General features: G+C 39.8%; 1 long non-coding RNA gene across 3 annotated transcripts in view; it reads right to left on the reverse strand.

Moving 5' to 3' along the window:
* Positions 1-17,946: 17,946 nt before the first annotated feature.
* The window catches only part of LOC309340056, a 39,265-nt gene continuing 36,459 nt past the window's right edge, over positions 17,947-20,752 (reverse strand). For all 3 annotated transcript variants that reach the window (XR_014155778.1, XR_014155779.1, XR_014155780.1), the window contains one exon: positions 17,947-18,529. This is a non-coding gene — a long non-coding RNA (uncharacterized lncRNA). The remainder of the gene's footprint in view (positions 18,530-20,752) is intronic.

Consider the following 20,752-nt stretch of genomic DNA (forward strand, 5'->3'; position numbering starts at 1 on the left):
ACTATTATCATTATTATTATTATTATTATTATTATTATTATTATTATTTATGACTTACCCAATCCCTTTTATGAATTATGGACCAGCTGCCTTTTGGTCTCACGCAGCCCCCGGAATAACTCACAATCACAAATTAAAAACATAACAACAATAAAAAAAAAACAGCAAACTAAAAGCCAAAGCCAAATCTCAATGAAGTCAAGGGGAAATCACTTTTACAAGTGTTCTCATCAAAAGCTTATGTACATTAATTATTTTTTCCCCTTTAATGGAACAATGATCTGTGCCAAAAATTCAACAATTCAAATGCTTTTAATATAGAATATAACTTTGATATTTTTTTGGGGGGAGCAGTCCTACTAATCCATAAAGGAAAGCGTGATGTCCTTTTCTGGATCTCTTATCTTTGGAGATAAATAACCTCCATGGACATGTAATTTACGTGGCAACAGTCATGAATATTAAAAGGACAGATGTGTTTTTCCATCAATAAATTGCAGATCACTGAACAGACATTTCAGCCATTTTTCACATTTTTAAAAAGAAATTAGTGGTGCTGTTTCATGTACTCCAGGGTCAAGTTCACACACTAATAATGCTTCCAGCCTGTTTGTGCAGGTGCACTTCTGTTTCCACAGTGTAGCATTTGGCAGCCTATCTTGCATTTATAAATGTTTAACAAGTGCCCTAACTTAGAAGTTCACGTAGTATATGGCTAATAGATGATAAAAATGTATGACACATTATCTCTCCAAAAGGGCCTTGGTATTTAAATTATGTTCCTGCAGGTGGAGCATCACTCCAGCTTGGCTGCTAAATGTATCAGGTGTATCTCACCCTTCTGAGAATTCATCTAGACCCCACAGGTTAAACAGGAGCAATGCATGTGCCTTTTAAATGCATTCACCAGTAAAATACATAGTACGTACTCAGGTTTATTTCATTTCATTTCATTTCATTTTTAATAAAAATCTCAAAGTGGTTTAAAGCATATTAAGTCAATAAATAAATAAAACAATACCCGGGCGATGTTCCTCCAGGTGGAAAGGGTTTGGCAGCGAGCAACCTTTACGCCTCACAGCTGGGCGATGTTCCTCCGGCCTCATGAGGAGCCTCTTTTGTAGGGCTGGTGAGTGTGGGCCCCGCCCCCTAGGCCAGGTGGAAAGGGCCTTGCAGGAAGTGGCCTTCACACTGTAAAATACAAATTTTGTAAAATACAAATTCTTGTGCACATTTTTTTGCATACTGAAAATGCATTGGAACATCTAGAGAAGATTGTAATCCAACTGGCAGCTGTTTTTCCATCCACAAACAAGCTCAGGAGCATTGTTTTGGATCTGTCCACTGCAAAAGCAATGTAGTTAGAAGCTTGAACATATCGCTCTCTCTATAAAAGATAATAACCATGGTTTTATAGCATCCCTTAGTTTGAATTCCTTTCCTTTTTAAAAGTCCTTGCTGTACTTCTACTTGTACTTGTTCACTGTGTTTGTAAATGATTAATCCATTGCTGTAGAAGGGTACCTGTGAGATTTCTAGCTACATGCTAGAAATGTTTGGTTGTGCTGCTAAATATGATTGCTTTATTCAGGAATCTTGGAGATTTGATCAAAATAATAGGCCTTCTTAGTAGTGATGCTTCAGTTATGGAACTTCCTCAGGAAAGCGCATCCTTTTGGCCTCAACTAAAGATGCAGCATCTGTTTCCTTGGGCATTGAGGGCATACACTGAAGCTGAAGTCCAACCATTTTAGCAGCATGATCTGCTTCCCTGGGCACTTTGGTTTTAGATATGTAGTTTCAGATGTTTTAATTGCTGTTTTGTGATTGTCATGTTTTACCACAGTAAATGTGATGTGAACCAACCTGGGTTTCTATAGGAGGAAGGGGAGAATAGAAATACTACTACTACTACTACTACTACTACTACTACCACTACTACTAGGTAAAGGTAAAGGGACCCCTGACCATTAGGTCCAGTTGTGGCTGACTGGGGTTGCGGCACTCATCTCGCTTTATTGGCCGAGGGAGCCGGCGTACAGCTTCCGGGTCATGTGGCCAGCATGACTAAGCCGCTTCTGGCAAACCAGATCAGTGCACGGAAACGCCGTTTACCTTCCCAGCAGAGCGGTACCTATTTATCTACTTGCACTTTAACGTGCTTTTGAACTGCTAGGTTGGCAGGAGCTGGGACCGAGCAACGGGAGCTCATCCCGTCGCGGGGATTCAAACTGCTGACCTTCTGATCAGCAAGTCCTGGGCTCTGTGGTTTAACCCACAGCACCACGGATACCATTAAAATTGATACAGAACCCATCACAGTAAACTACTTTGAAATTATTGAGTTTTCAGTTGAAGATATACCGGTGTGTATGCTTAAATTCCTCCCATTGAACCAGTGAGGCTTCAAAGGACTTAACTGATTTTCACAAATGTTAAAACTAACTAACCAAGGTACAGAGTGGACTATTTCCTTCCTTCCTTCCTTCCTTCCTTCCTTCCTTCCTTCCTTCCTTTCCCAAACAAGCTAAACCCCGTACTAAAAAAATACTTTTTTTAATGTATGTGTTTGGTTAGTTCCCCCACCCTCTGATTTCTTTGGGCAACTATTTTAAACACTGGAAAAGATGCGAAAATATTGTTCCCCTCTACTTGAAATGGTATCCTTAGCAACAGACCAACAAAAGGCCATTCACCTGGACCAGACTGCATTATTATAATTTCAATAATTCTATTTTGAGGATAAAATCTTCCACTTACAGTTAACAATGACATTGAATATACAATTTAAATTCCCAAGCAAAGCAGTTTGATGTGCTTTATAATCCTATTCAGCACAAGAAAGTAATTCCGATTGAATTATTTGAAAGAGATGTTTCATTTTTTCATTTTTTTAAGGAGCTTGTCAAGGAAATTTGTAAATAAATGGTAGTTTTAGATAGTTAGCTTCTTTGTTTAAGACATTCAGCCTAGAATATGGTTCTAAAATGCAAATCATTATTATCAGAAAGACTCTCCTCCCTGGAAGAGAGGGGAGTGGTTGTGGGCGGGAGCCCAAGCTCCGCCCCTAGCAGGGGGCAGTAGCCCCCTGCCTCCCCCACTCACCTGACTGGCGCCCACGCCCATCGGCAGGCACCCAACCAGGTGCCTCTGAGGGGGCGTGTTCAGCAGCCTATGTGCTGCGGCGCCAGCCCTTCCTCAGCCTCATTCTCCTCTCCATCGTCTCATCGCGAGGCGGTTAGGCATTGGAATAATGTGTTGTGGTGTGTCGAAGAGCTAGGTGTGGCCATCGCCTATGCCTTCAATTTTGGGGTATTCCGTTAAAGAAATCCGGCGGTCGTGTACTCTGTCCGATGCCTGCTTGGCGGGAGGCCATGGCACAACCCTCGGTGACATCAGGGGAGAGCCTATAGTTGGATTAGCATCAACAGGCTCCACCTACTGGTGAATAAACCCCCTTGTTTTAGACATCCAATGCCTAAGCCAATACCTTATCACTGCTGTAATCAATAAAGTTGTGGCCTTTTCTTGCCCATTAACCTTATATCACGTGTCCTTGTGTATTCATTCCACACAGCGGGGGTCGGGTCCTCGAACCACAACTCACGTTGGACACATTTTCCTAAGCTCACCTTATAATTAGTTCAGGTTTTTCTCAGCAAACTCTTGGCAAATATGGTGCCAGTCTTAGCAATTTCTGAGAAAGCTCAGAAGACAAAGCCTAGACCTTAACTCTCCTTCCACCCCCAGAAAATACAGCAATTATGTGTGTGGGGAAAAAGCTATCATCGCTAACAATGGAAGCTTTTAAAAGCCAAATGGCTGCACAATGGCTGGAGCCAAGAGATGGAGACCATGGGTCAGGTTTCCCCACTCCTGGGCCTTGGGGAGCATATACACAGCACAACTGCAAGTTTCTTTTTTCCACAAAAAAGTACCTTCATGAAGCAGGAACTCCCATTATTCATCACAGGCCTTGCAATCAGTAACAGAAACTTTATTAGCAATGCCACCACTGTACACTTTCTGGATGGAACTGAACTCTGGCAAGGCCTTCTTTGTAGTGGTCCCCCACTTAGGGAATTCCTGTAGAAGTGAAGGTTTTCCGTTCCCTTCATTTTTAACATTTGGGTTATTCTTACCTTTCTTGTTGTTCCAGGTATTTGGTGATTAAAATACGTTGTTTATGGAACCCTGAAAATTTTAGCTGTAAATATATATATTCCATCTTGTTTTGTTTTCTGCCTTGAATTTCTTTGGAAGGAATGATGCCTCCTAAAAAACTGCCAACAGTTACGATACTTTTAGATTGCATTTGAAAGTGGTATTTGCTTAAATCTTTTGTCTGAGAAAGCTCTTGATGTTATTGAAATCTAATGGGAATGCACTATGCTGTATTGCTGACCTAAGATGGAGAGACCAAATTTTGAAACATTTTATGCATTCACTGAGCACAATGAATAATTGACCTGAAATTCAAGGATGTAGTTCAAAAGGACACTTAAGTAGCTGAAGTACAATAAGGCTAATGACCTTTTGATAACCACTGATGGAGAGGTAAAATCCCAATGTAAAACATGTTTTGAAGAGGGAGCTGATGGCAGCCTTGCATTAATTATTAAATATCAAGCTATATCTCAAAAGGGCATGTGGACGGATGATATATTTTTAAGGCAAGATGAGAGAGAGAGAGAGAGAGAGAGAGAGAGAGAGAGAGAGAGTGTTCTCATCTTAGCCAGAAAGACCAATAAGCAAAGCCTGATTATATGAAATATACATATTTTATTTCCCTTGATCAGCAGATTACAAAAGTAGAAACAAAAATATTTAAATATAGCTAAGATTATTTTTAATTTATGAATAGTGACATACCTAAGTATTTCCATCCCAGCTCTATGAGTTTCACACACAGAACAGGGATTTGTTAAAATCCACATATTGTGTCTCAGTTTATGAGAGTATCTAACATTCATAGAATATACAGCACATTGAATTCCACAAACTGTCATCTGGCTTAGACATAGGTACACTTCCAAAGACTGCTATATATAGATGTAGCACCTCCATTAGTGAGACTATTATGGGAAACAGAAAACATTGGGGAGAGAGCTGTTTTGGACTAGAATAAACACAACACCATTTTCAAACTGTTAAAATCAGTGTTTTCCTCATACCAAATGACCTAAGAGGGTCACATTGTCTCTGTCTTCAACCAAAAGAAAGCAGTGATCAACCTATCTGCAGCCCAAGATAGGAAAACATGTGGTAAGGAAACACCTAACTTCTTTAAAGGAATTCAAATCTCTATGTCCTGGTGAGCTTCACCCAATGGCACTGAAGGAGCTTGTGGATGCAAACTCAGAACCACAGTCTATAATCTTTGATAATTCTTGGACAACAGGGGAGGTGCCTGAAGACCGGAGGCAGGTGAATGTGGTCTCCATTTTTAAAAAGCGAAAAAGAAGAAGACCCAGGCAACTACCGACTGGTCAGCTTGATGTTGATACCAGGAAAGGTTCTAGAGCAGGTAATTAAACAGCCAGTTTGTAAGCACTTAGATGCGTAGAATATCAAGATCCTAGATGGGTTTTTCAAAAACAAGTTATATCAGATGAATCTCATTTCATTTTTTGGTGGAGTTACAAGTTTGGTAGATCAGAAGAATGTATCCACAAAAGTATAATGTCTAGATCAAGGGAAGTCATAGTACCGCTGTATTCTGCTACTGTGAGAGGAGGCTGCTGGACTAGCTGGAAATTTGGCATGATCTATCAGGGTTCTTCATATGTTTTTATCACAATGAAGATGGGTGGTAAAAATGAGATACTCTGAGTATCTACAAATAATCACTTTAAGGTTCTCCGCTGAAGTTGTATCCTCCTGCTCTCACTTTTATGAATCCTTCCTTTCATGATAACTGTTTTACATTAAAATTTTGTAGTGGCTACCACAATGGCCTGTAATTCTAACCATAAAATTAGGTTACCAGAAACATGACAGTTGCTTCTGCCTCACAGTTCTTCCCAAGATCATATAGTATAACACAGCATGTGACGTGACACTCTCACAGTGTGGTGCTATGAAATATGCTACTGGGGAGAAGGGGCACAGAATTATATAATGGTAGCATCTTTTTATTTCTTGTACTGTCTAGCTCTGTTGTGAACAGGCTTTCAGATTCCATTGATGAATTGATTCCAGGTCCTAGGGACAGTGTGTTTTCTGCAGTGGTCCCACATCTTTGGAATGAACCCAGGGTCTGTTGGAGACTGTTGTTACAGCCCTTTAGAAAACCGTCAGGGCCCATTTGCCTTCTGCAGCTATCTCTTGAGTTGTTTTATTGCATGGCTGCCTAATTATCTTGCATTGCAGGTGTTGGGAACTTTTGGACCTCCAGATATGGCTGAGCCGCAGCTTCTATTATCTCTGTCCATTGGTATTTCTTGTTAGGGTTGATGGGTGCTGTAACTTAAGCAACCTCTGGAGGGCCAAAGGTTCCCCACCCTGTTCTGTTTGGTTCTAATACTCATGGGCTAAATGGTGACAGCAGTGCCTGGAAACAGTCAGGTCATGTATCCATAGCAGTGACCAGAGAAGGAATAACCACTGGGAGGAGTGTGGAAAGAAGAAACACCATGGTGCATCTGCAGGAGCACAACTGGACTCCTTCATCTGCCCCAGCTGCAACAGAGCATGTCTCTCCTGCATCGGTCTCTACAGCCACAACAGGTGCTGCAACCTTTCCATAAGCACACTCCTCCATTGTCTCCCAAAACAAATGGATGCCAACAACTCCCCCCCCCCCCCCGATTACTGGTTTTTAGTGAGTGGTGGGTTTGTGTTTTTATTTCATAAGCTGCAATGAGAGACGTTTCCCCCACAAAGATGGCCTCGAAATATTTTAAATATCATTATGATGAGGTTGAAAGGAAATGCAACTCAGCTTACAATGCTGCCCTTTCCTTTATCTGGTATTGATGCCCACTAAGCCAACTTTAATTTTTTAAGAGTTCTGATTGTGGAGCATGGAATATAGCTCGTTGCTTCTCAAAACGAATAGGATACTTTAGAATCAGACGTCAACATGATGAATTGCCGCTAATGAGCTACATATCAAATACATTTTTCACAAAAAGGAGTATCAGGGAAATTGTAACCTGCACCCATAAATTGGGAAACTAAGTACCGTAAATGATTCATTAGGGGTTATTTTTCCTTCATAGGTATTAGCATATAGATATTTACTGTGTCCAATTTATATTACAGCATTTATGGCTTATATTCAAGTGATTTCTTTCCTGTTTTTAACATTTAATGCCCATCAAAATCTTGAAGCACAATCTGAAAGAAAAGCATTGGATTACAACCTGGTTGTACAATGGATGCTGGTCCATTAGGAGGAATAGGGAATTGCCTCACCAACCTCAGTTGTCCCCATCTGCCTATCTTCTTACCTGCAACTAGTCCAGGGATGTGGTTAACGCCTTGGACTCAGGAGAGTAGCTCTTCGGAAGCTTTTTGGAAATTGTTCATTTTTTAACACATCTGCCACATGATTTAGCAAGAAGAGTCTACATAGAGATGCATATGCAGATGAATAATCAATTGGGAGGAATGCTAAACCATGAAATTTTCAAATATTCACCATATGATTGATGAATCATCAAGAATTGTAAATATGGTATTGTGTTTACAAACAGCTTCCATACTTTGTACAACTATAACATATGCACACAAACACAAGTTGAATCCAATTATATGCACTTCTTATTTTGAAACTCATAGGTTTAAGCAATGTGGTTTTTTGTGATAGTATTCAATGTTACAGAATACTGGGACCTCTTTCTTTTGTTGCTGACCATAGAAGCCATTTTGTGTTGACATCCATGATGCTTATAGCAAGATAAGTGTACTAAGTCCTGGGTTCAAGCATGAGACACCATGTATGAATGCAGCTGTATGTTTTTGCAATATCACAGCCTATTTTGTGTTAATGAGAAGGTTGAAATATAGCAATTTCTATATCAATAACTTAGTTTTCTATCTTGTCCACTGGAGGTTAGAGGGTACCAACTTCCATTACAAAAAAAAATAAATTCATTTTGCAAAACCTCAAATTGCATTCACGGGTGTCGTATGCATTCCTAATGTAGCATTTTTGCACCTTGTGTGTGTGTGTGTGTGTGTTGAGTCAATGTTTTTATCTTAGTAGCAACAGCAGAAGGAGTAGAAGCAGCAGCACTGATACTTCACATTTCAATCATCCTTCATGGTGAGCACAAGTTATTAACTCATATTTATTTCCTTCAGCTCCTGTGGCTTAGCCATATGTCATCCTCTTTTTCCATTTTGTCAAGATCACAAACTTGGGAATAATTGCTGTAGCTGAGATTCTCACCAAATCAACAAACCAATGGATTCTAGTGTCTCAAGCGCAGCAGGTAACCTTCTGCAGAACTCTTAGCTTCTTAACTCAACAAGTTGAGTCGCAATCGGTGACAGAAAAGAGTGAGCACGCATGCCTTGTTAACCGTGAAGTATGAGAAAACAGGCAGAAGCAAAAAAACAACAACAAAAACAAACCTGTGAAAATTTAATAGGCCACTTTTATTTTTTGTACAACAATGAAACAAGCAGAATGCATACCTAATTTTGGTACAAGATAGAAATGTTTCAGTGCATTTCTGGGTTGCAGTCACAAAGGGTGTTCTCCTTCATGGAGAGCACGTGTTGCGGAGGGGGCCGACAGGACACTCCAAAGTTGTGGGGCAGGCTAATTGATCGTTGGCCACAGATGTGATTGGGCTTCCCTTGTTGTTGGGAAGAAGCTAATGTTGCCATTTGTTGATTGACAGCCAGAAATACTAAAACTCCCTGCACGAGGTGTAGAGCTTTCTCTTTTTGCCCCGTGCATCGGATTGCCCATCCCACCCTCCCTATATTTAGGGTTGTTTGCTTAGACCTTGCTATGCCTGTCATGGGGTCATCTGCTCTTGGGGCAGTGGCCCAGTATGAATTTTGTCCATCTGGCTGATTGGCTGTGGCCATTTGGTTTTTGCCTACTGCATAGCAAATCGTCACAACTTGTAAGGTTGTGGTTAGGCATTGCTTTATGGTTTGGTTGGTTGAGGGGCATGGATTGGCTGTGCCTGCCCCTCTAATGCTGCTGCTGCAAGGGATTCTGTTAAAGGAATACAGGGGCTCACTATTGTTCACCTCCGCTTTTGTTCACCCTGTCAAGGGGCTCGGGACATGCAAGAGCCCCTGGTTGCATTTGGGGAGGGCTGAGGGCAGCTTCCCTGCTCCATCGCTACCCCCAAGTGTAATCCCCTTTTCTGACTTTCGAGGGCGTGCGGAATGTCAGTCTGTACGCCATGGGGGGCAGAGAGTCGCAACCAATGCCTAAGCAACCACTCACATTTTTGTATTTTAATAAAGTTGCGGCCAAAATTATGCCAAAAACCTTAAACAAAATTTCTGTGTGATGTGTGAGTTATTGGAGTGGCCCTGGGGACCTCGACACGCAAATGTGAGAGAGCATTTTTTTCCATCTTGAACATAATATGCATTGTCAAAGTTAATTTTTCTGTAATAGAACAGTAGTCATATTGAATGCTGATTGGTACAAAGATGGGATAAATATCAATGCAACAGAGGAGGGCCAGAAAGAATCTAAAGATTGTCATGTCCTGTATCATTCATGTAGGAAAGGAAGCAATCCTAGCTCAGTATTAGGGCACATGCTTTACATGCAAAATGTCCCTCGCCTAATTCCTGTAATGTCCAGTCAAAAGGGTCAGCTAGCAGAGTTCTGAGACTCTGGAGAACTTCTGCCAATAGTAGACCACAGTGAGACAGATGGACAAATAGTCTGTCCTGATATAAGACAGCTTTAATATGTACTTACACTATATGGTAGAACCCATACAAGCATACCACCCAGTAAATGCAGATGCTGCCAGCTTTCGAATAGTGGATCTAACAACATTCAGGCTCCTTAAAGCCCCATCCTATTCTATTGCTGCCACACATTCATAAGCCTCGTCAAATGAAAATGCAGAGCTAAAAAAGCCAGGCCCATAATTATGGATGGCATATTCTCTGCACCATTATTAAATGGCAGAATCTCATGTATTAATTTTTCTACATATGGCTCAGAGCTGCTATAGTATTATAGGTGGAGTATTGGATTTGGATAGGGGAGTCTTGCATTCAGATTTCTGCTCCGCCACATGAAGTAGCCCCAGCAGTTCACTATCAGTCCACCTCACTTAGCTGATGAGATTGTAATGAAAACAGATATGGCTCCCTGAGATCTTTCTCTGAAAGGCAGCGTGAAATACCTAAACTAATGGATGACAGAATGGAAGGCCTTCAAGCTTCGGATCACATTCCATTCAAACAGAAAACCTACTCAGGCATTCATAACAGGGCTTAAATAAACATGTGAAGAGAGTAAAGCATGCATGAGTGTGATAACTTCACATCGCTCCCTCTTCACTTCGATTTCTACGTTTGCTGTGGGGTAACCTCTGTACATTCAGCCTTGCATGCACATGGTAACAGGGATGGGAGAAAGGCTACTGTGCTCATGCATACTTTCTCTTTTTGACATGTTTATGTAACTCCTATTATGAATGTTTAAATACACTTATAAGTGTGAATGGGTGATGTGTGTTTTTCATCCTTACTCTGGTTTGACTATAAAGCTCATACATCCAAGCTCTCTCAATAGTTAGCAAGGTTCTCCTTAGGCGGCTTTATTCCACAAGTTCCACAAGTCTTCTATAATCAATGAGTTTATTTCTCCCTTTCTCTCTCTTAGTCATATTTTTGCATTATTGGTCTGTAGTGTTTTTCCTGTTTTTCTAACCTGTATTTTTAACTTGATTTCAAAATTAAATTCCATGTTACAGGGGCTCATCCTAAGATAGTAATATTTATAAGATTAAAAACTATCTCACATTTTTTCCCAGACAGGGACTCAAGGTGGCAATGAAATGCTAAGCATTTTTCCGAGCAACCTCCTCCATCCAATATTTTATAGTAAACTGTGGCAGAACCACTTCCCCCAGTTTGCCATGGGGGTGCTGGCATCTGCTGTTCAAGAAAATGGAAGTCTAAAAGTTCCTCAGGGTCATGAAATTGGTTTTTACAAATTTTTGGGGGTGGGGGGTGCAAAATAAATATGAATACTTATCCAACACAGGTCCAGTGAGATCCATTCCAAGGTACTTAAATCATGCATTCACTAGATGACATTTTGAGCTAATAATCCACTCCCCCCCCCCCTCTTTTTGCCATCTCTAAAACAAGAATAGAAATAAGTTACCTTCTGGGGCTGATTGTGAGGTATGATAAGGTAAGAAAATGTTATCCTGTCTAATGCTTTAGTGATAAGATTCTATATTTTTAAACCTAATATGAAAAGAGTTCAAAAAAATTTAAGCAACTTTTTGAAAACCCACTGTTAAAACAATGTGTGTGTGTGTGTGTGTGTGTGTGTGTGTGTGTGTGAAAGCTTCTAGTCCTCATGGACATCCACAAAAGGATAGCAAGTGGTCAATGATACTTATACTGTAGGTCTCATCAGTGCAGCTACGTTTCAACCACATTGGATGGGAAGGAGCTATATAAGTATGTTTTTATGAAAGCTGTGATTGAGACTTCTTGAGTAGTTTTCTTTCATAATTACAAATGTGATTCACAAAAGAGTATTGAAAACAATTCCAATGGAATAGGTTAATACTGTAATGTGTACTCTTCTACCACCTGTCATTTTCTAATCTCTCTTCTAGTTACCTACCAATTAACTGGGTCTGTCAGCAAATCTGTGTTGCGCATATGGATAGTAAAAGAAAAAAGACTCCTCAGCTTCTGAAATATGGCATCTGCTCTTGCTTTGGGAATGGTGGCTCAGTGTTATATTTGTGCAACATGCTGATGTTGCTCTCACATTGGACGTCCTGTTTATAGCAGGGGAATGCCTTGGCTTTGCGTGTACCCCAAAATACATGGCGAATTCATGAATTCATGGGGTGATTCATGGAAGGCTATCACATTCTGAGAATTCAGAGTCAGATAGTGCAGTTAATAAGGTGTCTTGAGGTGGATCACTATGTGGCCTCAACTGCTCAAGTGTGTATATCAAAAGTTAAACAAAGGGACTTAGGCAGCTACCTTATATTGAATCCACCCAGTTGAGTATTGTATACACATAAAAAGGTAACGGACACCTGACAGTTAAGTCCAGTTGCAGACGACTTTGGGGTTGCAGTGCTCATCTTCCTTTACAGGCCGAGGGAGCCAGTGTTTGTCGGCAGACAGTTTTTCCGGGTCACGTGGCAGCATGACTAAGCTGCTTCTGGAGCAATGGAACACCAAAACCAGAGCATCGCACAGAAACGCCATTTACCTTGCGCCGGAGCAGTACCTATTTATCTATTTTTACTTTTTTTGACATGCTTTCAAACTGATAGGTTGATGGGAGCTGGGACCAAGCAACGGGAGTTCCCCCCAGTCATGGGGATTTGAACCACCAACCTTCTGATTGGCAAGCCCAAGAGGTTCAGTGGTTTATAATAATGTAAAAAGAACCCTGTTGGATCAGAAGAAAGGTCCTTCTAGTCCAGCATCTAGTTCTGACAATGGCCAACTAGATGCCCTGCAATTGACATTCAAATGTATGCCACCTCTGATACTAGTCTAATCCCTATTAAAGACAGTTCTGTTGGTAGACATGACTATATCTTGTGATAGCAGATTCCATAGTTTAACGATATGCTGTGTGAAGAAGCACTTCCTTTTCCTTGTGCTGAATCTTCTGAAACTCAGCTTCGTTGAATGTTCTGGGTTCTAGTATTATAAGAGGAGGAAAACTTCTCTCTATCCACCATGGGTAAATTTATACACTGACCAGAAGCGGCTCTTTGTTATTGGGATTACCTGCTCTTCTCTTCTCAGGCACAATTTACTTCCCTAATTCAAAAAAAACAACAAAACCTCCAAATTAAAAAAACAAAACAAGTTAAAAACAATTTAAAGCACTTGAAGCAATAATAACAGCAGCAGCAGAACACCGCCCCCCCCCACAACCCCTTTACGCAAGAGTCTGGTCAGCCACCTCAGCTTTTGTAGCTGCAGTCAGTCGTGGACCCAGATTCCCAGGCCTGCAAGGCAGGGAGCAGGTACGCCAGGAGTTATAGCCAAGATTTTTAAGTGTAAGTTACTGACTTGAAGAGTTACTCCTGATTTTAATCAGTCTCTAATACTCCCAACACCTGAAGTTACAGAATTTGAAGATATATCATGGTAATTAGGCTTTCATTAGTTGAACCTCCATATCAATTACTCCCTAGGCAAAATACTTTAGGTCCAAAAACCTTTGCGGAGCATAAATACTGCATGTGAAATATATCTTTGCTTCTCTGTAACCTAATGAAAATCAATATTGATGGCAGGCTATGGCTATAGGCCAACTAGATGTGGTGCCCAAGGCATTATGGCTAATGTACATCTTTCTCTAAGGCTGACTGCTCTCTTCATTGAGGCTAACAGGATATGTACAGATCACAGTGGAAAGAGAGGGGTAGTTTGATCCCCCCTTCTCCCATGATTCTGACAAAAATCACCTCCCTACTTTGCTCTTTTGCATTGAGAAGTAAGATGTCATTGCCATCGATGTCAATGCAAAGAGCAAAGTTGATTGCAAGGTATGAGGTTTTAAACTCCCACTGTCTACTTGTTGATTCCCAATCCAGCTCACCACTCTGTGGCAGCTATTTGAAAAATTCACACACATTAAATGCTTTAATGTGGGCTTTTGTCCTACCAGTCAGATAATGTGGTCAGATAATATGTTACTTGTCTTTAATCTGACCTCCTTGCCTCTGCTGTATTTTTAATAACATGGTTTTATGATGATACTGTGATATTACTTGCGGTAAGCTGTCATGAGTGATGCATATGCATTACAAAGACATGATAGAAATTCTCATATAAATAAAATGAAAACAAATTTAATCTTATGTCTAGTTTGGTCCTATGAGGCCCATTGATTTCTTTCCCCAATGACTGTATGCCACTATTAATTCCCTCAGTATTACCTTCTAAACAGTTGTTTTGTGGTAAGAGCTTAGTACAAGAGAAATAGCGTAAAGCAGACATAAAGTGATCCTTTGCAGAAGTTTTAACAATATCGCCGATGAACTGCTATAAAAATGCTTGAATGAGAAGGAATTAATATGGAAATATGACCTGTCTCTGCTCCAGTTTTCATATACTAGAAAGTTTAGAAATAAGTGGCAAATGCCACAATAAAGGGAGTTCCCCTGTGAACAACAACCCAAGTGAAAATTCAGTGTTTGAAATGTTGCATACCAAATTGCTAACAATGAGGTTAAAAAGGTAAAGGGACCCCTGACCGTTAGGTGCAGTCGCAAACAACTCTGGGGTTGCGGCACTCATCTCGCTTTATTGGCCGAGGGAGCATGACTAAGCCACTTCTGGCGAACCAGAGCAGCGCACAGAAATGCCATTTACCTTTCCGCCAGAGTGGTACCTATTTATCTATTTGCACTTTGACGTGCTTTCGAATTGCTAGGTTGGCAGGAGCAGGGACCGAGCAAAGGGAACTCACCCCATCACAGGGATTCGAACCACCAACCTTCTGATCGGCAAGCCCTAGCCTCTGTGGTTTAGACCACAGTGCCACCCACGTTCCGAATAATGAGGTTAATTTACCCTAAATCCAAATACTTTGGATTATGTAATGGGATTTCAAAAATGTAGCATGAACATGTTCACCAACATGGTGTTCAATATTTACTCATCAGGGGTAATACATTTTGGGAGTTATACATATATATTACAGCATTAGAAAAATCATGGCAACTTCCATATTTGTTCTTGCTGTTTTAATCGCATCATTAAAAGCTTTCAGAGAAATAGATTTGGTGGCATGTTCTCTCTCTTTTTCTAACAATATACAAACTTTAAGCTATAACTATTATAAATGCTATTTTAATACCTCAGTATTGTGCTGTGTTAGCCCAAAGTATGTGTATTGAAAATGGATGGGGGGAAAACAACAGCAATTTATATTACTATTATTTAGATTCCTTACCTGTCCTTCACCATGAGGTCCCAAGGTGGGTTGCAAATATGTATTAAAGGCAGTTAGAACAGATTACAATCAAGAGTATAGGGTGGGTGATGATAGGGTAGCCTTTGAACTACTCTTGACCAAAAATACAGGTTACAGATTTTAATAATTTAAGAAATCAAACTTAAAAGGAGATATTTTGCTTCTCTATTTTAATTAGCTAGTTATTTCAATATGATCTTTGTTTGCAAATATTCAAAAACTAAATGCTGTTTTGCTAAATTCTTATATGATTAGAAAATACCAGTCTTCCACTTTCTAATTATATGATTTACAGCATAATCCTACACATGTATATTGAGATGTAAGGACCATTAAATTTAGTAGGACTTACTCCCACGCAAGTGTATACCCAATGTCAAAACATTGATTTAATGAAATTGCCTTATCTCTAATTATTTTTTTACATTTATATCTTGTTTCTTACAGATATCTATGTGATGCTCTTAAACAGTCTGTTTTTGGGGTCCATCCAACTGATGCTTGATGAATTCCGTACTTGCAAGTTTCTGTATAAAATGACCTGATCCCCACGTCATAGATTATTGTGTGGTTGGGGCTTAACTGCCCAACAATTTTGTGTGTGTTTCCTTGGTTTATTTAAGCAATTGTAGTTAAGCGGTATATAAATCCTTTCTAAGCTGTTTACAAAAATGAAATACAGAAATGATAAAAATTATCCACTGTTCAAAGCTATAAAAATATGCATGTAAATATGCATTTTAATTTAAACATTCATTTTGAGAAAAGTCACATTAAATTACATATCAAAGAAGAAATGAAACAATGATTAAAAACATGAGAAAGTGATATAGATGGGGGAAAGATGGTGTTTCCCCCCTAGTCATAATTTATTCCATTGGATCAATGTAAAAATAATTATTCTATTAAAAGTATTTTTAAAGATACTGGCACAGTTCTTTCATTCAACGACAAAAAATAGGTATGCCCCCCCATCTCAATTCATTTTCTCCGAGAAGATGGAGATAAGTCTTATGTTATTTAGACATGTACATTTAGTACTTGATGTTGTATCTCACTCACTAATTTGCCCTTTAAAAGAGAGGCCAGATCTCGCTCATCGGTTAAGTGAGATAGATCAAATGCCAAGAACAACAAATTGATTTGTCCAGAGTTCTGATTCATTACTTTGCAATGTGGAGATTGTGATGTGCATTTTCTTCCCTATCCATCTTGCAGGAAGATAAAGCCTTATTGAGTGTCTGTGAAAAGCGTTTTGTGTGAGATAAACAGACATCGGCACACCTGCTTATCCAATCTTGTTCTCATGTTGCGTGTGCTGAAACCAAGATACGTAGCTAGCATCTATTGAAGAAGCACAACATATATTTAATATTACTTCCTGAAGTAATAAAATGTGAAGAAATTAATGTGAAATAGAGCATCTTAATTTGCATCAAGAATTTTTTTACAAACAGGTCCTACAAAGTTCTAAACTCATGCTGAACTTTTAGAATGACTGATCTGCATTGAATCATAGAATTATGTACATGTTCACAATTCCAGTAAGCAATGGCTCTCATTATATTTTAGTATTGATAGAAACTAAAAATAAATGGTGTCAAAATGCATGCAATGTACAGTACATCTAAACACACACAGTAATTCTAATGCATGTGCTGCTTGTGAACTTGTGGTTCCTAAGACTGGTCCTAAGTCCCATAGAGCACAAACGAGTGGTGTTGTTGTTGTTGTCATTTAGTCATGTCCGACTCTTCATGACCCCATAATATAAAAATAATATAACATAATATAACATATTATAATATAATATAACATAATAACAAGTGAGTGTTACTGTCAAGTAAACATGCATAGATCCATGCGGCACATCTCTTTCTGGAGTGGGACAGGGGCAGGAGATTTTATTCCGAAATTTCTCAGTCAGTCCTTAGATAATGTGATACAGCAGCAAAGGTCTAAATTCAGTTTCTATTATTAATTAATTACTTAAATTTGGAAACTGCCTTGATCCATAGGTCTTGTGGTGGTTCAAAATGTGAAAGTTCAATATAAAAAAATCCACAAAATACATAAGAAAAACAAGACCCCCCCAATAATGCCCCCCACCCTTCTCTCACAACACATTTAACAGGGTATCAGATATAATCAATCAAAGACCTATTTTCCCCTGGTGCCCAAAGCTGTATAATAAAGTGTATAACTGCAGAAAAGGCCCTTTCTCGTGTTGCCACCCTCCAGAACTTTCATGGCGGAGGCACACAAAGAAGGACCTCAGATGTGTTTTATTCAAATAATCATATGGGCGCAGGAAAAAGCATTTCAAATTCTGGCTTTCAACTTAACACCATGCATAGAAATTGGATTTTACCACACATGGGCAAATGCTAATGAGCACACTCACTTGACCAGTTTGATCTGTGGAACTTGCATAGACCAGAGATCACAGAGAAAGACAGAGGTCAAAATGCATTTGGGTTTTGTGATATTCTGAAAGTTGTAATTGTTCACATTGTTAGTAACACCCATCTACCTCCAGCAGCAGCCCAGACAGGGCCTTTTTACTGGTGGTTCCCCATTTGTGGAATGCCCTCCCTAGTAAGGTGTTTTTGCCCACACCATTATTAACTGTCAGGAGGATTTTGAGAACATTCCTGTTTATGCAGGCATTTGGTGGATGAAGAATCATGTTACTGGCAACGCCGATATAACTGGATGATATGATGTTTTTAATTGCAATTGTTGTTATATCTATTTTAGAATGCTTTTTTTAATAAAAAAAGAAATGTGGATGTGTTTGCTGCCCTGGACTCCTTTGGAAGGAAGAGCGTGGTGCAATTTCAACAAATAAATACACATTTTGACAGGATATATGTTTTTGATTGGGGTTTGTTTGTTTGTCTGTATTGCTTTTGAAATAGATAAGTGCATCTTGTCTGCTTTTACTAGTACAATGGGAGATATCACTCCCACCCCCACCCCCACCCCCACCCCCAAATGTGTATAGCAAACTTGTAGCAGCTTTAAAAAGCTAAGGTCAATGGCATTTGGAGAAAACACACCTGGGGACTTGCACAAACAGGATGTCATCAGGAAGGGAAACTGAAACAAACTAAAGTTTAAGGACCCTCATAATTCAGCCCTAATAAAATAACAAACACATGCATACAAAGCACAGAATTGCTCCTGGTTATGTCAAGCCAATTATGACTAACCTGTTTTCCTCCCACAGCCCATCACTTTCCTCTTTTGCTTTGTTTTGGGTTCAAAACAATTCCCCGCAAAGGTCTCAAACAGCACATTGTGTGTGGAAGACAAGCATATCTACCCAAAAGCATTGTTTCTGCCGCCAGTGTCAGAAAGCCGTTTATCGCTGTCATTTTCCTGTAACACAAAAAAACCCTGTCAGTGTGAACAAAGGAAATATCTGGTACTACGGTGCAAGATACCTTTTAGCTGACATAAAAGAGAAACAAAGGGAATGAAGGGAGACCTATTAAGGTGTCTTTCCCCCCAACTTGAAATGGAACAATGCTGAACCTTTCTGCCAACCATAATAAAGGAAAGTAAAACTTGATGGCTTCATTATATTTTAAAAACATTTTGTTTGGTTTCTTTTTTTAAGTCTGTGCATGTCACATAAATTACCAAATAACATAGAAAGAAAGCAACACTGCATCAAGTATGTATTTAGGATATGTAATTAATGAGTTGAAATACATAGAGAGAGCACTTTTTCAGCAAAATGAGGTGCAGGTACAATAGGCTCTTACTGTAGTTGAGAATTTTGTTAAGATTCTGACTGTTGACAAACAAAGGTCCATCTAGTCTGTCAGTAATTTAATACAACGCCCCTTCCAAAGTTAGTTTGATTTACTCCATGAAAAAGGGACCCCATGATTCAGTTATTTCTGCCTATCTGGATGGTTGAATCACCTTGGAGATAACTGGTTAAGACTCCCCAGTGTTACTGGTCTGTGAAAAAGCCACATGGAAATATACTGGAAGTTGATGAACTGAATCAGAATTAGGCAAGGCTCTAAAGTTATCTCCAATTATTATCATTAAAATTATTGATGAATTCCACTGTAGTGACATGCTAACAGTCTTATTATACCAATGTAATTTCAAATTAAAATAATGATGCTTATAATTGTACATCTCCACTCAAAAAAAAAAAAAAAAAAGAATTTACCTGCAGATTAAGGTGATGTATTCTACACCTGATTACATGGCACACATTTCGTCATAGCATTTAGCATTACAAAAGAGATCATTTAGTAAGAATCCCATCCAAAGGCATAGAAAATGACACAAGAAGTACAATTTTCTGTCCAACGAAGTCACACGCATGGAAATGGATCTAGTCACTTGCCATGTGTCTCCCTTGTTCACTGGGGGAGTTTCCTGCTGCCAACCCCTACACATTGTCAGCTGTGCTGCAAGTGCAAAGTTGTATTTATGTTTAATAGTATGCATAAGCAGCCAGTTGTGTATACAATATATTGATGATGCATACAGTATACAATTTTTGTTCACATAGTATACTGCTTAGATTCAAATATGAAATATTTACCTTAAAGGTGGAACAAGACTTTGAATGGATTATAATGTGATATTTAGGAAAGGACCATAGCTCAGCGGTAAAGCACAGGTGTTGCATGCAGAGAGTCGTAGGTACTATTTCTGGTATATCCAGTATAAAAACAAAACAAAGTAAGATAACAGGTGAAGTGAAAGAGCCCAGTGAGGCTAGGCTCTGCTTACACAATTGGAAGCAGCACTGCTTCTGATACCAGTTGCTGGCAACCACTGGAGGAGAAAATGCTATTGTGCTCAGGTCCTGCTTCTGGATTTCCCATAGGAATAGTATGTTGTGGTTCGAGGACCCGACCCCCACGAAGTAAAATGAAGACACAGGGACACGTGATATAAGGTTAATGGGCTAGAAAAGGCCACAACTTTATTGATTACAGCAATGAAAAGGTATTGGCTTAGGCATTGGATCGCGAAACAAGTGGGTTTATTCACCAGGGGTTCATCACCTGTTGATGCTAATCCAACTATAGGCTCACCCCTGATGTCACCGAGGGTCGTGCCATGGCCTCCCGCCAAGCAGGCTTCGGACGGAATACACGACCGCCAGATTCCTTTAATGGAATACCCCTAGACATTGAAGGCATAGGCGATGGCCACACCTAGCACTTCGACACACCACAACACATTATTCCAATGCCTAACCGCCACCCGAGCTAAAGGCTCGCCGCCAATACCTTCAAAGCTGCAACCAATCCCAGATGCTTTTGCTGACACTAGCTAACCAAATGTCATTCCCCAGATCCGATAAGTGGATGCCGTTATTCTGGTATAAAGCTTGGTCGCCGATCCGGATACGGTCATGATAAATGACTCGGCCATACATAAAGCGCACCCAATGGGCTACCGCCCGATTTACGAGTTTCCTGGTTCCTATAATGGCCATACAGCTTTGCGTAGCGCGCTAAACAGTTCTTTTCAAGAAGGAGGACCAGAACACCGTTGTTCTGGGACACAAGGCTGCAAATGCATTCAAGTCTCTTTTTATGCTCCACAACAAGTCCACACTCC

Source organism: Podarcis erhardii (genome assembly GCF_964252035.2).
Source record: "Podarcis erhardii genome assembly, chromosome: 4".
Classification (NCBI taxonomy): Eukaryota; Metazoa; Chordata; class Lepidosauria; order Squamata; family Lacertidae; genus Podarcis; species Podarcis erhardii.